The following is a 16,399-nucleotide window of genomic DNA, read 5'->3' as shown; positions in this document are numbered from 1 at the left end:
CTTAGAAATCGCCAGCTCATATACAGTGCATAAAATATATTTATATAATATATTTATATATACCCTTATACACCATTTTAATAAAAAATATCACAAAATTCTTCTAAGTCCCTCGGGAAGAGTGAAAGACGCGCACGTTCATTTTCAGAGCTCCTAGACCTTCCTATAAGAAGTTAGCCAAAAAGTAGCTTCGAAAAACGCTTAGGTAAAGTTTCAGAGTTGCTTCTAATGTACCAAAGCTGGACTTAGACATAATTTCACTCTCACAACATTATGGCTGGTTGGAGACAGTCCGAACCACAAGTACCGGGTCCATGGTTCTGGCCGTATACTGGGGGGACGGGGACGACTCCCATTAACCCCAGACTATACCGGGGATACGCTTATCACAATGCCTTTCTGGTCTGTGCTGAAGCAGGGCATTCTGGCAGCCAAGTGGCTTGACCTTTATTAGTGAGCTTGGTTACCCCCTCTCGGAACCACAGACTTAGAAATCGCCAGCTCATATACAGTGCATAAAATATATTTATATATATACCCTTATACACCATTTTAATAAAAAATATCACAAAATTCTTCTAAGTCCCTCAGGAAGAGTGAATGACGCGCACGTTCATTTTCAGAGCTCCTAGACCTTCCTATAAGAAGTTAGCCAAAAAGTAGCTTCGAAAAACGCTTAGGTTAAGTTTCAGAGTTGCTTCTAATGCACCAAAGCTGGACTTAGACATAATTTCACTCTTACAACATTATGGCTTGTTGGAGACAGTCCGAACCACAAGTACCGGGTCCATGGTTCTGGCCGTATACTGGGGGGACGGGGACGACTCCCATTAACCCCTGACTATACCGGGGATACGCTTATCACAATGCCTTTCTGGTCTGTGCTGAAGCAGGGCATTCTGGCAGCCAAGTGGCTTGACCTTTATTATTGAGCCTGGTTACCCCCTCTCGGAACCACAGACTTAGAAAGCGCCAGCTCATATACAGTGCATAAAATATATTTATATAATATATTTATATATATACCCTTATACACCATTTTAATAAAAAATATCACAAAATTCTTCTAAGTCCCTCGGGAAAAGTGAAAGACGCGCACGTTCATTTTCAGAGCTCCTAGACCTTCCTATAAGAAGTTAGCCAAAAAGTAGCTTCGAAAAACGCTTAGGTTAAGTTTCAGAGTTGCTTCTAATGTACCAAAGCTGGACTTAGACATAATTTCACTCTCACAACATTATGGCTGGTTGGAGACAGTCCGAACCACAAGTACCGGGTCCATGGTTCTGGCCGTATACTGGGGGGACGGGGACGACTCCCATTAACCCCTGACTATACCGGGGATACGCTTATCACAATGCCTTTCTGGTCTGTGCTGAAGCAGGGCATTCTGGCAGCCAAGTGGCTTGACCTTTATTAGTGAGCCTGGTTACCCCCTCTCGGAACCACAGACTTAGAAATCGCCAGCTCATATACAGTGCATAAAATATATTTATATAATATATTTATATATATACCCTTATACACCATTTTAATAAAAAATATCACAAAATTCTTCTAAGTCCCTCGGGAAGAGTGAAAGACGCGCACGTTCATTTTCAGAGCTCCTAGTCCTTCCTATAAGAAGTTAGCCAAAAAGTAGCTTCGAAAAACGCTTAGGTTAAGTTTCAGAGTTGCTTCTAATGTACCAAAGCTGGACTTAGACATAATTTCACTCTCACAACATTATGGCTGGTTGGAGACAGTCCGAACCACAAGTACCGGGTCCATGGTTCTGGCCGTATACTGGGGGGACGGGGACGACTCCCATTAACCCCTGACTATACCGGGGATACGCTTATCACAATGCCTTTCTGGTCTGTGCTGAAGCAGGGCATTCTGGCAGCCAAGTGGCTTGACCGTTATTAGTGAGCCTGGTTACCCCCTCTCGGAACCACAGACTTAGAAATCGCCAGCTCATATACAGTGCATAAAATATATTTATATAATATATTTATATATATACCCTTATACACGATTTTAATAAAAAATTTCACAAAATTCTTCTAAGTCCCTCGGGAAGAGTGAATGACGCGCACGTTCATTTTCAGAGCTCCTAGACCTTCCTATAAGAAGTTAGCCAAAAAGTAGCTTCGAAAAACGCTTAGGTTAAGTTTCAGAGTTGCTTCTAATGCACCAAAGCTGGACTTAGACATAATTTCACTCTCACAACATTATGGCTGGTTGGAGACAGTCCGAACCACAAGTACCGGGTCCATGGTTCTGGCCGTATACTGGGGGGACGGGGACGACTCCCATTAACCCCTGACTATACCGGGGATACGCTTATCACAATGCCTTTCTGGTCTGTGCTGAAGCAGGGCATTCTGGCAGCCAAGTGGCTTGACCTTTATTAGTGAGCCTGGTTACCCCCTCTCGGAACCACAGACTTAGAAATCGCCAGCTCATATACAGTGCATAAAATATATTTATATATATACCCTTATACACCATTTTAATAAAAAATATCACAAAATTCTTCTAAGTCCCTCGGGAAGAGTGAATGACGCGCACGTTCATTTTAAGAGCTCCTAGACCTTCCTATAAGAAGTTAGCCAAAAAGTAGCTTCGAAAAACGCTTAGGTTAAGTTTCAGAGTTGCTTCTAATGCACCAAAGCTGGACTTAGACATAATTTCACTCTCACAACATTATGGCTGGTTGGAGACAGTCCGAACCACAAGTACCGGGTCCATGGTTCTGGCCGTATACTGGGGGGACGGGGACGACTCCCATTAACCCCTGACTATTCCGGGGATACGCTTATCACAATGCCTTTCTGGTCTGTGCTGAAGCAGGGCATTCTGGCAGCCAAGTGGCTTGACCTTTATTAGTGAGCCTGGTTACCCCCTCTCGGAACCACAGACTTAGAAATCGCCAGCTCATATACAGTGCATAAAATATATTTATATATATACCCTTATACACCATTTTAATAAAAAATATCACAAAATTCTTCTACAGTAAGTCCCTCGGGAAGAGTGAATGACGCGCACGTTCATTTTCAGAGCTCCTAGACCTTCCTATAAGAAGTTAACCAAAAAGTAGCTTCGAAAAACGCTTAGGTTAAGTTTCAGAGTTGCTTCTAATGCACCAAAGCTGGACTTAGACATAATTTCACTCTCACAACATTATGGCTGTTTGGAGACAGTCCGAACCACAAGTACCGGGTCCATGGTTCTGGCCGTATACTGGGGGGACGGGGACGACTCCCATTAACCCCTGACTATACCGGGGATACGCTTATCACAATGCCTTTCTGGTCTGTGCTGAAGCAGGGCATTCTGGCAGCCAAGTGGCTTGACCTTTATTATTGAGCCTGGGTACCCCCTCTCGGAACCACAGACTTAGAAATCGCCAGCTCATATACAGTGCATAAAATATATTTATATAATATATTTATATATATACCCTTATACACCATTTTAATAAAAAATATCACAAAATTCTTCTAAGTCCCTCGGGAAGAGTGAATGACGCGCACGTTCATTTTCAGAGCTCCTAGACCTTCCTATAAGAAGTTAGCCAAAAAGTAGCTTCGAAAAACGCTTAGGTTAAGTTTCAGAGTTGCTTCTAATGCACCAAAGCTGGACATAGACATAATTTCACTCTCACAACATTATGGCTGGTTGGAGACAGTCCGAACCACAAGTACCGGGTCCATGGTTCTGGCCGTATACTGGGGGGACGGGGACGACTCCCATTAACCCCTGACTATACCGGGGATACGCTTATCACAATGCCTTTCTGGTCTGTGCTGAAGCAGGGCATTCTGGCAGCCAAGTGGCTTGACCTTTATTACTGAGCCTGATTACCCCCTCTCGGAACCACAGACTTAGAAATCGCCAGCTCATATACAGTGCATAAAATATATTTATATAATATATTTATATATATACCCTTATACACTATTTTAATAAAACATATCACAAAATTCTTCTAAGTCCCTCGGGAAGAGTGAAAGACGCGCACGTTCATTTTCAGAGCTCCTAGACCTTCCTATAAGAAGTTAGCCAAAAAGTAGCTTCGAAAAACGCTTAGGTTAAGTTTCAGAGTTGCTTCTAATGTACCAAAGCTGGACTCAGACATAATTTCACTCTCACAACATTATGGCTGGTTGGAGACAGTCCGAACCACAAGTACCGGGTCCATGGTTCTGGCCGTATACTGGGGGGACGGGGACGACTCCCATTAACCCCTGACTATACCGGGGATACGCTTATCACAATGCCTTTCTGGTCTGTGCTGAAGCAGGGCATTCTGGCAGCCAAGTGGCTTGACCTTTATTAGTGAGCTTGGTTACCCCCTCTCGGAACCACAGACTTAGAAATCGCCAGCTCATATACAGTGCATAAAATAGATTTATATATATACCCTTATACACCATTTTAATAAAAAATATCACAACATTCTTCTAAGTCCCTCGGGAAGAGTGAATGACGCGCACGTTCATTTTCAGAGCTCCTAGACCTTCCTATAAGAAGTTAGCCAAAAAGTAGCTTCGAAAAACGCTTAGGTTAAGTTTCAGAGTTGCTTCTAATGCACCAAAGCTGGACTTAGACATAATTTCACTCTCACAACATTATGGCTGGTTGGAGACAGTCCGAACCACAAGTACCGGGTCCATGGTTCTGGCCGTATACTGGGGGGACGGGGACGACTCCCATTAACCCCTGACTATACCGGGGATACGCTTATCACAATGCCTTTCTGGTCTGTGCTGAAGCAGGGCATTCTGGCAGCCAAGTGGCTTGACCTTTATTAGTGAGCCTGGTTACCCCCTCTCGGAACCACAGACTTAGAAATCGCCAGCTCATATACAGTGCATAAAATATATTTATATATATACCCTTATACACCATTTTAATAAAAAATATCACAAAATTCTTCTAAGTCCCTCGGGAAGAGTGAATGACGCGCACGTTCATTTTCAGAGCTCCTAGACCTTCCTATAAGAAGTTAGCCAAAAAGTAGCTTCGAAAAACGCTTAGGTTAAGTTTCAGAGTTGCTTCTAATGTACCAAAGCTGGACTTAGACATAATTTCCCTCTCACAACATTATGGCTGGTTGGAGACAGTCCGAACCACAAGTACCGGGTCCATGGTTCTGGCCGTGTACTGGGGGGACGGGGACGACTGCCATTAACCCCTGACTATACCGGGGATACGCTTATCACAATGCCTTTCTGGTCTGTGCTGAAGCAGGGCATTCTGGCAGCCAAGTGTCTTGACATTTATTATTGAGCCTGGTTACCCCGTCTCGGAACCACAGACTTAGAAATCGCCAGCTCATATACAGTGCATAAAATATATTTATATAATATATTTATATATACCCTTATACACCATTTTAATAAAAAATATCACAAAATTCTTCTAAGTCCCTCGGGAAGAGTGAAAGACGCGCACGTTCATTTTCAGAGCTCCTAGACCTTCCTATAAGAAGTTAGCCAAAAAGTAGCTTCGAAAAACGCTTAGGTAAAGTTTCAGAGTTGCTTCTAATGTACCAAAGCTGGACTTAGACATAATTTCACTCTCACAACATTATGGCTGGTTGGAGACAGTCCGAACCACAAGTACCGGGTCCATGGTTCTGGCCGTATACTGGGGGGACGGGGACGACTCCCATTAACCCCAGACTATACCGGGGATACGCTTATCACAATGCCTTTCTGGTCTGTGCTGAAGCAGGGCATTCTGGCAGCCAAGTGGCTTGACCTTTATTAGTGAGCTTGGTTACCCCCTCTCGGAACCACAGACTTAGAAATCGCCAGCTCATATACAGTGCATAAAATATATTTATATATATACCCTTATACACCATTTTAATAAAAAATATCACAAAATTCTTCTAAGTCCCTCAGGAAGAGTGAATGACGCGCACGTTCATTTTCAGAGCTCCTAGACCTTCCTATAAGAAGTTAGCCAAAAAGTAGCTTCGAAAAACGCTTAGGTTAAGTTTCAGAGTTGCTTCTAATGCACCAAAGCTGGACTTAGACATAATTTCACTCTTACAACATTATGGCTTGTTGGAGACAGTCCGAACCACAAGTACCGGGTCCATGGTTCTGGCCGTATACTGGGGGGACGGGGACGACTCCCATTAACCCCTGACTATACCGGGGATACGCTTATCACAATGCCTTTCTGGTCTGTGCTGAAGCAGGGCATTCTGGCAGCCAAGTGGCTTGACCTTTATTATTGAGCCTGGTTACCCCCTCTCGGAACCACAGACTTAGAAAGCGCCAGCTCATATACAGTGCATAAAATATATTTATATAATATATTTATATATATACCCTTATACACCATTTTAATAAAAAATATCACAAAATTCTTCTAAGTCCCTCGGGAAAAGTGAAAGACGCGCACGTTCATTTTCAGAGCTCCTAGACCTTCCTATAAGAAGTTAGCCAAAAAGTAGCTTCGAAAAACGCTTAGGTTAAGTTTCAGAGTTGCTTCTAATGTACCAAAGCTGGACTTAGACATAATTTCACTCTCACAACATTATGGCTGGTTGGAGACAGTCCGAACCACAAGTACCGGGTCCATGGTTCTGGCCGTATACTGGGGGGACGGGGACGACTCCCATTAACCCCTGACTATACCGGGGATACGCTTATCACAATGCCTTTCTGGTCTGTGCTGAAGCAGGGCATTCTGGCAGCCAAGTGGCTTGACCTTTATTAGTGAGCCTGGTTACCCCCTCTCGGAACCACAGACTTAGAAATCGCCAGCTCATATACAGTGCATAAAATATATTTATATAATATATTTATATATATACCCTTATACACCATTTTAATAAAAAATATCACAAAATTCTTCTAAGTCCCTCGGGAAAAGTGAAAGACGCGCACGTTCATTTTCAGAGCTCCTAGACCTTCCTATAAGAAGTTAGCCAAAAAGTAGCTTCGAAAAACGCTTAGGTTAAGTTTCAGAGTTGCTTCTAATGTACCAAAGCTGGACTTAGACATAATTTCACTCTCACAACATTATGGCTGGTTGGAGACAGTCCGAACCACAAGTACCGGGTCCATGGTTCTGGCCGTATACTGGGGGGACGGGGACGACTCCCATTAACCCCTGACTATACCGGGGATACGCTTATCACAATGCCTTTCTGGTCTGTGCTGAAGCAGGGCATTCTGGCAGCCAAGTGGCTTGACCTTTATTAGTGAGCCTGGTTACCCCCTCTCGGAACCACAGACTTAGAAATCGCCAGCTCATATACAGTGCATAAAATATATTTATATAATATATTTATATATATACCCTTATACACGATTTTAATAAAAAATATCACAAAATTCTTCTAAGTCCTTCGGGAAGAGTGAAAGACGCGCACGTTCATTTTCAGAGCTCCTAGACCTTCCTATAAGAAGTTAGCCAAAAAGTAGCTTCTAAAAACGCTTAGGTTAAGTTTCAGAGTTGCTTCTAATGTACCAAAGCTGGACTCAGACATAATTTCACTCTCACAACATTATGGCTGGTTGGAGACAGTCCGAACCACAAGTACCGGGTCCATGGTTCTGGCCGTATACTGGGGGGACGGGGACGACTCCCATTAACCCCTGACTATACCGGGGATACGCTTATCACAATGCCTTTCTGGTCTGTGCTGAAGCAGGGCATTCTGGCAGCCAAGTGGCTTGACCTTTATTAGTGAGCTTGGTTACCCCCTCTCGGAACCACAGACTTAGAAATCGCCAGCTCATATACAGTGCATAAAATATATTTATATATATACCCTTATACACCATTTTAATAAAAAATATCACAAAATTCTTCTAAGTCCCTCGGGAAGAGTGAATGACGCGCAAGTTCATTTTCAGAGCTCCTAGACCTTCCTATAAGAAGTTAGCCAAAAAGTAGCTTCGAAAAACGCTTAGGTTAAGTTTCAGAGTTGCTTCTAATGCACCAAAGCTGGACTTAGACATAATTTCACTCTCACAACATTATGGCTGGTTGGAGACAGTCCGAACCACAAGTACCGGGTCCATGGTTCTGGGCGTATACTGGGGGGACGGGGACGACTCCCATTAACTCCTGACTATACCGGGGATACGCTTATCACAATGCCTTTCTGGTCTGTGCTGAAGCAGGGCATTCTGGCAGCCAAGTGGCTTGACCTTTATTAGTGAGCCTGGTTACCCCCTCTCGGAACCACAGACTTAGAAATCGCCAGCTCATATACAGTGCATAAAATATATTTATATATATACCCTTATACACCATTTTAATAAAAAATATCACAAAATTCTTCTAAGTCCCTCGGGAAGAGTGAATGACGCGCACGTTCATTTTAAGAGCTCCTAGACCTTCCTATAAGAAGTTAGCCAAAAAGTAGCTTCGAAAAACGCTTAGGTTAAGTTTCAGAGTTGCTTCTAATGCACCAAAGCTGGACTTAGACATAATTTCACTCTCACAACATTATGGCTGGTTGGAGACAGTCCGAACCACAAGTACCGGGTCCATGGTTCTGGCCGTATACTGGGGGGACGGGGACGACTCCCATTAACCCCTGACTATTCCGGGGATACGCTTATCACAATGCCTTTCTGGTCTGTGCTGAAGCAGGGCATTCTGGCAGCCAAGTGGCTTGACCTTTATTAGTGAGCCTGGTTACCCCCTCTCGGAACCACAGACTTAGAAATCGCCAGCTCATATACAGTGCATAAAATATATTTATATATATACCCTTATACACCATTTTAATAAAAAATATCACAAAATTCTTCTAAGTCCCTCGGGAAGAGTGAATGACGCGCACGTTCATTTTCAGAGCTCCTAGACCTTCCTATAAGAAGTTAGCCAAAAAGTAGCTTCGAAAAACGCTTAGGTTAAGTTTCAGAGTTGCTTCTAATGCACCAAAGCTGGACTTAGACATAATTTCACTCTCACAACATTATGGCTGGTTGGAGACAGTCCGAACCACATGTACCGGGTCCATGGTTCTGGCCGTATACTGGGGGGACGGGGACGACTCCCATTAACCCCTGACTATACCGGGGATACGCTTATCACAATGCCTTTCTGGTCTGTGCTGAAGCAGGGCATTCTGGCAGCCAAGTGGCTTGACCGTTATTAGTGAGCCTGGTTACCCCCTCTCGGAACCACAGACTTAGAAATCGCCAGCTCATATACAGTGCATAAAATATATTTATGTAATATATTTATATATATACCCTTATACACGATTTTAATAAAAAATTTCACAAAATTCTTCTAAGTCCCTCGGGAAGAGTGAATGACGCGCACGTTCATTTTCAGAGCTCCTAGACCTTCCTATAAGAAGTTAGCCAAAAAGTAGCTTCGAAAAACGCTTAGGTTAAGTTTCAGAGTTGCTTCTAATGCACCAAAGCTGGACTTAGACATAATTTCACTCTCACAACATTATGGCTGGTTGGAGACAGTCCGAACCACAAGTACCGGGTCCATGGTTCTGGCCGTATACTGGGGGGACGGGGACGACTCCCATTAACCCCTGACTATACCGGGGATACGCTTATCACAATGCCTTTCTGGTCTGTGCTGAAGCAGGGCATTCTGGCAGCCAAGTGGCTTGACCTTTATTAGTGAGCCTGGTTACCCCCTCTCGGAACCACAGACTTAGAAATCGCCAGCTCATATACAGTGCATAAAATATATTTATATATATACCCTTATACACCATTTTAATAAAAAATATCACAAAATTCTTCTAAGTCCCTCGGGAAGAGTGAATGACGCGCACGTTCATTTTAAGAGCTCCTAGACCTTCCTATAAGAAGTTAGCCAAAAAGTAGCTTCGAAAAACGCTTAGGTTAAGTTTCAGAGTTGCTTCTAATGCACCAAAGCTGGACTTAGACATAATTTCACTCTCACAACATTATGGCTGGTTGGAGACAGTCCGAACCACAAGTACCGGGTCCATGGTTCTGGCCGTATACTGGGGGGACGGGGACGACTCCCATTAACCCCTGACTATTCCGGGGATACGCTTATCACAATGCCTTTCTGGTCTGTGCTGAAGCAGGGCATTCTGGCAGCCAAGTGGCTTGACCTTTATTAGTGAGCCTGGTTACCCCCTCTCGGAACCACAGACTTAGAAATCGCCAGCTCATATACAGTGCATAAAATATATTTATATATATACCCTTATACACCATTTTAATAAAAAATATCACAAAATTCTTCTACAGTAAGTCCCTCGGGAAGAGTGAATGACGCGCACGTTCATTTTCAGAGCTCCTAGACCTTCCTATAAGAAGTTAGCCAAAAAGTAGCTTCGAAAAACGCTTAGGTTAAGTTTCAGAGTTGCTTCTAATGTACCAAAGCTGGACTTAGACATAATTTCACTCTCACAACATTATGGCTGGTTGGAGACAGTCCGAACCACAAGTACCGGGTCCATGGTTCTGGCCGTATACTGGGGGGACGGGGACGACTCCCATTAACCCCTGACTATACCGGGGATACGCTTATCACAATGCCTTTCTGGTCTGTGCTGAAGCAGGGCATTCTGGCAGCCAAGTGGCTTGACCTTTATTAGTGAGCCTGGTTACCCCCTCTCGGAACCACAGACTTAGAAATCGCCAGCTCATATACAGTGCATAAAATATATTTATATAATATATTTATATATATACCCTTATACACCATTTTAATAAAAAATATCACAAAATTCTTCTAAGTCCCTCGGGAAAAGTGAAAGACGCGCACGTTCATTTTCAGAGCTCCTAGACCTTCCTATAAGAAGTTAGCCAAAAAGTAGCTTCGAAAAACGCTTAGGTTAAGTTTCAGAGTTGCTTCTAATGTACCAAAGCTGGACTTAGACATAATTTCACTCTCACAACATTATGGCTGGTTGGAGACAGTCCGAACCACAAGTACCGGGTCCATGGTTCTGGCCTTATACTGGGGGGACGGGGACGACTCCCATTAACCCCTGACTATACCGGGGATACGCTTATCACAATGCCTTTCTGGTCTGTGCTGAAGCAGGGCATTCTGGCAGCCAAGTGGCTTGACCTTTATTAGTGAGCCTGGTTACCCCCTCTCGGAACCACAGACTTAGAAATCGCCAGCTCATATACAGTGCATAAAATATATTTATATAATATATTTATATATATACCCTTATACACGATTTTAATAAAAAATATCACAAAATTCTTCTAAGTCCTTCGGGAAGAGTGAAAGACGCGCACGTTCATTTTCAGAGCTCCTAGACCTTCCTATAAGAAGTTAGCCAAAAAGTAGCTTCGAAAAACGCTTAGGTTAAGTTTCAGAGTTGCTTCTAATGCACCAAAGCTGGACTTAGACATAATTTCACTCTCACAACATTATGGCTGGTTGGAGACAGTCCGAACCACAAGTACCGGGTCCATGGTTCTGGGCGTATACTGGGGGGACGGGGACGACTCCCATTAACTCCTGACTATACCGGGGATACGCTTATCACAATGCCTTTCTGGTCTGTGCTGAAGCAGGGCATTCTGGCAGCCAAGTGGCTTGACCTTTATTAGTGAGCCTGGTTACCCCCTCTCGGAACCACAGACTTAGAAATCGCCAGCTCATATACAGTGCATAAAATATATTTATATATATACCCTTATACACCATTTTAATAAAAAATATCACAAAATTCTTCTAAGTCCCTCGGGAAGAGTGAATGACGCGCACGTTCATTTTAAGAGCTCCTAGACCTTCCTATAAGAAGTTAGCCAAAAAGTAGCTTCGAAAAACGCTTAGGTTAAGTTTCAGAGTTGCTTCTAATGCACCAAAGCTGGACTTAGACATAATTTCACTCTCACAACATTATGGCTGGTTGGAGACAGTCCGAACCACAAGTACCGGGTCCATGGTTCTGGCCGTATACTGGGGGGACGGGGACGACTCCCATTAACCCCTGACTATTCCGGGGATACGCTTATCACAATGCCTTTCTGGTCTGTGCTGAAGCAGGGCATTCTGGCAGCCAAGTGGCTTGACCTTTATTAGTGAGCCTGGTTACCCCCTCTCGGAACCACAGACTTAGAAATCGCCAGCTCATATACAGTGCATAAAATATATTTATATATATACCCTTATACACCATTTTAATAAAAAATATCACAAAATTCTTCTAAGTCCCTCGGGAAGAGTGAATGACGCGCACGTTCATTTTCAGAGCTCCTAGACCTTCCTATAAGAAGTTAGCCAAAAAGTAGCTTCGAAAAACGCTTAGGTTAAGTTTCAGAGTTGCTTCTAATGCACCAAAGCTGGACTTAGACATAATTTCACTCTCACAACATTATGGCTGGTTGGAGACAGTCCGAACCACATGTACCGGGTCCATGGTTCTGGCCGTATACTGGGGGGACGGGGACGACTCCCATTAACCCCTGACTATACCGGGGATACGCTTATCACAATGCCTTTCTGGTCTGTGCTGAAGCAGGGCATTCTGGCAGCCAAGTGGCTTGACCGTTATTAGTGAGCCTGGTTACCCCCTCTCGGAACCACAGACTTAGAAATCGCCAGCTCATATACAGTGCATAAAATATATTTATGTAATATATTTATACTGTATATATACCCTTATACACGATTTTAATAAAAAATTTCACAAAATTCTTCTAAGTCCCTCGGGAAGAGTGAATGACGCGCACGTTCATTTTCAGAGCTCCTAGACCTTCCTATAAGAAGTTAGCCAAAAAGTAGCTTCGAAAAACGCTTAGGTTAAGTTTCAGAGTTGCTTCTAATGCACCAAAGCTGGACTTAGACATAATTTCACTCTCACAACATTATGGCTGGTTGGAGACAGTCCGAACCACAAGTACCGGGTCCATGGTTCTGGCCGTATACTGGGGGGACGGGGACGACTCCCATTAACCCCTGACTATACCGGGGATACGCTTATCACAATGCCTTTCTGGTCTGTGCTGAAGCAGGGCATTCTGGCAGCCAAGTGGCTTGACCTTTATTAGTGAGCCTGGTTACCCCCTCTCGGAACCACAGACTTAGAAATCGCCAGCTCATATACAGTGCATAAAATATATTTATATATATACCCTTATACACCATTTTAATAAAAAATATCACAAAATTCTTCTAAGTCCCTCGGGAAGAGTGAATGACGCGCACGTTCATTTTAAGAGCTCCTAGACCTTCCTATAAGAAGTTAGCCAAAAAGTAGCTTCGAAAAACGCTTAGGTTAAGTTTCAGAGTTGCTTCTAATGCACCAAAGCTGGACTTAGACATAATTTCACTCTCACAACATTATGGCTGGTTGGAGACAGTCCGAACCACAAGTACCGGGTCCATGGTTCTGGCCGTATACTGGGGGGACGGGGACGACTCCCATTAACCCCTGACTATTCCGGGGATACGCTTATCACAATGCCTTTCTGGTCTGTGCTGAAGCAGGGCATTCTGGCAGCCAAGTGGCTTGACCTTTATTAGTGAGCCTGGTTACCCCCTCTCGGAACCACAGACTTAGAAATCGCCAGCTCATATACAGTGCATAAAATATATTTATATATATACCCTTATACACCATTTTAATAAAAAATATCACAAAATTCTTCTACAGTAAGTCCCTCGGGAAGAGTGAATGACGCGCACGTTCATTTTCAGAGCTCCTAGACCTTCCTATAAGAAGTTAGCCAAAAAGTAGCTTCGAAAAACGCTTAGGTTAAGTTTCAGAGTTGCTTCTAATGTACCAAAGCTGGACTTAGACATAATTTCACTCTCACAACATTATGGCTGGTTGGAGACAGTCCGAACCACAAGTACCGGGTCCATGGTTCTGGCCGTATACTGGGGGGACGGGGACGACTCCCATTAACCCCTGACTATACCGGGGATACGCTTATCACAATGCCTTTCTGGTCTGTGCTGAAGCAGGGCATTCTGGCAGCCAAGTGGCTTGACCTTTATTAGTGAGCCTGGTTACCCCCTCTCGGAACCACAGACTTAGAAATCGCCAGCTCATATACAGTGCATAAAATATATTTATATAATATATTTATATATATACCCTTATACACCATTTTAATAAAAAATATCACAAAATTCTTCTAAGTCCCTCGGGAAAAGTGAAAGACGCGCACGTTCATTTTCAGAGCTCCTAGACCTTCCTATAAGAAGTTAGCCAAAAAGTAGCTTCGAAAAACGCTTAGGTTAAGTTTCAGAGTTGCTTCTAATGTACCAAAGCTGGACTTAGACATAATTTCACTCTCACAACATTATGGCTGGTTGGAGACAGTCCGAACCACAAGTACCGGGTCCATGGTTCTGGCCTTATACTGGGGGGACGGGGACGACTCCCATTAACCCCTGACTATACCGGGGATACGCTTATCACAATGCCTTTCTGGTCTGTGCTGAAGCAGGGCATTCTGGCAGCCAAGTGGCTTGACCTTTATTAGTGAGCTTGGTTACCCCCTCTCGGAACCACAGACTTAGAAATCGCCAGCTCATATACAGTGCATAAAATATATTTATATATATACCCTTATACACCATTTTAATAAAAAATATCACAAAATTCTTCTAAGTCCCTCGGGAAGAGTGAATGACGCGCACGTTCATTTTCAGAGCTCCTAGACCTTCCTATAAGAAGTTAGCCAAAAAGTAGCTTCGAAAAACGCTTAGGTTAAGTTTCAGAGTTGCTTCTAATGCACCAAAGCTGGACTTAGACATAATTTCACTCTCACAACATTATGGCTGGTTGGAGACAGTCCGAACCACAAGTACCGGGTCCATGGTTCTGGCCGTATACTGGGGGGACGGGGACGACTCCCATTAACCCCTGACTATTCCGGGGATACGCTTATCACAATGCCTTTCTGGTCTGTGCTGAAGCAGGGCATTCTGGCAGCCAAGTGGCTTGACCTTTATTAGTGAGCCTGGTTACCCCCTCTCGGAACCACAGACTTAGAAAGCGCCAGCTCATATACAGTGCATAAAATATATTTATATAATATATTTATATATATACCCTTATACACGATTTTAATAAAAAATATCACAAAATTCTTCTAAGTCCCTCGGGAAGAGTGAAAGACGCGCACGTTCATTTTCAGAGCTCCTAGACCTTCCTATAAGAAGTTAGCCAAAAAGTAGCTTCGAAAAACGCTTAGGTTAAGTTTCAGAGTTGCTTCTAATGTACCAAAGCTGGACTTAGACATAATTTCACTCTCACAACATTATGGCTGGTTGGAGACAGTCCGAACCACAAGTACCGGGTCCATGGTTCTGGCCGTATACTGGGGGGACGGGGACGACTCCCATTAACCCCTGACTATACCGGGGATACGCTTATCACAATGCCTTTCTGGTCTGTGCTGAAGCAGGGCATTCTGGCAGCCAAGTGGCTTGACCGTTATTAGTGAGCCTGGTTACCCCCTCTCGGAACCACAGACTTAGAAATCGCCAGCTCATATACAGTGCATAAAATATATTTATGTAATATATTTATATATATACCCTTATACACGATTTTAATAAAAAATTTCACAAAATTCTTCTAAGTCCCTCGGGAAGAGTGAATGACGCGCACGTTCATTTTCAGAGCTCCTAGACCTTCCTATAAGAAGTTAGCCAAAAAGTAGCTTCGAAAAACGCTTAGGTTAAGTTTCAGAGTTGCTTCTAATGCACCAAAGCTGGACTTAGACATAATTTCACTCTCACAACATTATGGCTGGTTGGAGACAGTCCGAACCACAAGTACCGGGTCCATGGTTCTGGCCGTATACTGGGGGGACGGGGACGACTCCCATTAACCCCTGACTATACCGGGGATACGCTTATCACAATGCCTTTCTGGTCTGTGCTGAAGCAGGGCATTCTGGCAGCCAAGTGGCTTGACCTTTATTAGTGAGCCTGGTTACCCCCTCTCGGAACCACAGACTTAGAAATCGCCAGCTCATATACAGTGCATAAAATATATTTATATATATACCCTTATACACCATTTTAATAAAAAATATCACAAAATTCTTCTAAGTCCCTCGGGAAGAGTGAATGACGCGCACGTTCATTTTAAGAGCTCCTAGACCTTCCTATAAGAAGTTAGCCAAAAAGTAGCTTCGAAAAACGCTTAGGTTAAGTTTCAGAGTTGCTTCTAATGCACCAAAGCTGGACTTAGACATAATTTCACTCTCACAACATTATGGCTGGTTGGAGACAGTCCGAACCACAAGTACCGGGTCCATGGTTCTGGCCGTATACTGGGGGGACGGGGACGACTCCCATTAACCCCTGACTATTCCGGGGATACGCTTATCACAATGCCTTTCTGGTCTGTGCTGAAGCAGGGCATTCTGGCAGCCAAGTGGCTTGACCTTTATTAGTGAGCCTGGTTACCCCCTCTCGGAACCACAGACTTAGAAATCGC

Source organism: Ascaphus truei, chromosome 4, assembly GCF_040206685.1.
Source record: "Ascaphus truei isolate aAscTru1 chromosome 4, aAscTru1.hap1, whole genome shotgun sequence".
Classification (NCBI taxonomy): domain Eukaryota; kingdom Metazoa; phylum Chordata; class Amphibia; order Anura; family Ascaphidae; genus Ascaphus; species Ascaphus truei.
The sequence above is the reverse complement of the archived record's forward strand: the minus strand, read 5'-3'. Positions refer to the sequence as shown.